The sequence below is a fragment of the Chinchilla lanigera genome, unplaced genomic scaffold (assembly GCF_000276665.1).
Source record: "Chinchilla lanigera isolate Chin_1 unplaced genomic scaffold, ChiLan1.0 scaffold00076, whole genome shotgun sequence".
Classification (NCBI taxonomy): Eukaryota; Metazoa; Chordata; class Mammalia; order Rodentia; family Chinchillidae; genus Chinchilla; species Chinchilla lanigera.
In genome coordinates, this window is record NW_004955477.1 from 3,081,066 (window position 1) to 3,082,315 (window position 1,250).

General features: G+C 73.0%; 1 protein-coding gene across 2 annotated transcripts in view; it reads right to left on the reverse strand.

The window, feature by feature from the left end:
• Ctbp2 (C-terminal binding protein 2) overlaps window positions 1-1,023 on the reverse strand; it is a 159,755-nt gene extending 158,732 nt beyond the window's left edge. For both annotated transcript variants that reach the window (XM_013503033.1, XM_005401986.2), the window contains exon 1: window positions 922-1,023. The gene's annotated coding sequence lies outside the window, so the exon portion shown is untranslated. The remainder of the gene's footprint in view (window positions 1-921) is intronic.
• Between the last annotated feature and the right edge of the window lie 227 nt (window positions 1,024-1,250).

The following is a 1,250-nucleotide window of genomic DNA, read 5'->3' on the forward strand; positions in this document are numbered from 1 at the left end:
GTCTCGGCGCGGCCCGCGGTCACCGCGCGGAGCTCTCGGGCCCGCGGCCTCCAAACGCCAGGGCGCGGCGTGGGCTGCGGGAGACCGGCCACGCCGCTGGGCCTCCCCGCCAGAGAGAGAGGCCTGGACGCGCCGGTCTCCCGCGCTCCTCAACCTAATTCGCCCGGGGCATCAGGGAGAGCGCGAGGGAGAGAAAGAAAGGCGCTTCCCTCGGCCGCGCGGGTCCGTCCGGCGCAGCGAGGACAAGGAGAAGGAGGCGCCCTCGGCGGCCCCGGTTACCCCTGGGCCACGCTGGGTCCCCGCCGCCCAGGGCGCGCCCCAGCCAGCCCCTCCTGGAAAACTTTTTCTTTTTGGTTCGCCCCACCCGAAAAGTGCGGCCCGGGCGGGGGAGGTGAGGGAAGCGCGCAGGCCGGCGACGGCGGGCGGCTAGCGAGGAGGAAGTGGTGCCCGCGGGAGCGCGGCCGGGCAGAGGAAATGCCCGGCCCCCGCCCGCGCCCGCCGCCCAGCCCGCCCAGGCCCCCCGCCCCGCGCGACTTTGGCGGGCCGAGCCCAGCGCGGCAGTGGGGGCAACCGCGGCGGCAGCAGATGTGGCCCGGCTGCCCGGAGAAGCCAACAATGCCGGGCTGGCAAAACAAAAGGGTTCCACTTCGCCTCTTTCCCCGTCTTTCACTTGCGCTCTCGGGGCGCCGCACGGGATCCCCAGCTGGCAGGGGCCGCGCCCCCAGGGGCCCGAGACGCGCGCGCCCCGACTTCCTAGCGGACCCCCGCCTCTCCGCCTCCCCCGCCCCCGCCTCGCAGGCGCAAGGCCCGCCGCACCCCGGCGTGCTCGGACTCCCGGTCCCTAGGGATCCGGCCGTATTGTCCCCGCGGCGCGCCGCACACTCGGCCTGGGTCGCCAGCGGCCCCCGCGCACGCACCCACCGGGCTTGGGGAGCAGGACTCGGGGGCGCCTAGGAAACCGTCGCCGAGACGCCACCGCCACCGCTGCCCTCCGGACGCCGCTGCGCTCAGGGTTTTTCTTTCCTTTTTTTTTTCCCCAATCCTGATGGGAAGGAAGGTGACCGCCTACTTCGCATTCATCAACTCTCATCACAACAAAAATCCTGGCGCAAACGGCGGCCAGCGAGCGCAATCAGTGATGAGGGGCGGCGGGCGGAGACCCCCGGGCCAGCGTCCAGTCTTGGGCACCGAGGAGGGACGCGGGGCGAGGGGCGCGGACCAAAGATGTCCTCGGATGCCGGCTCCGTGTC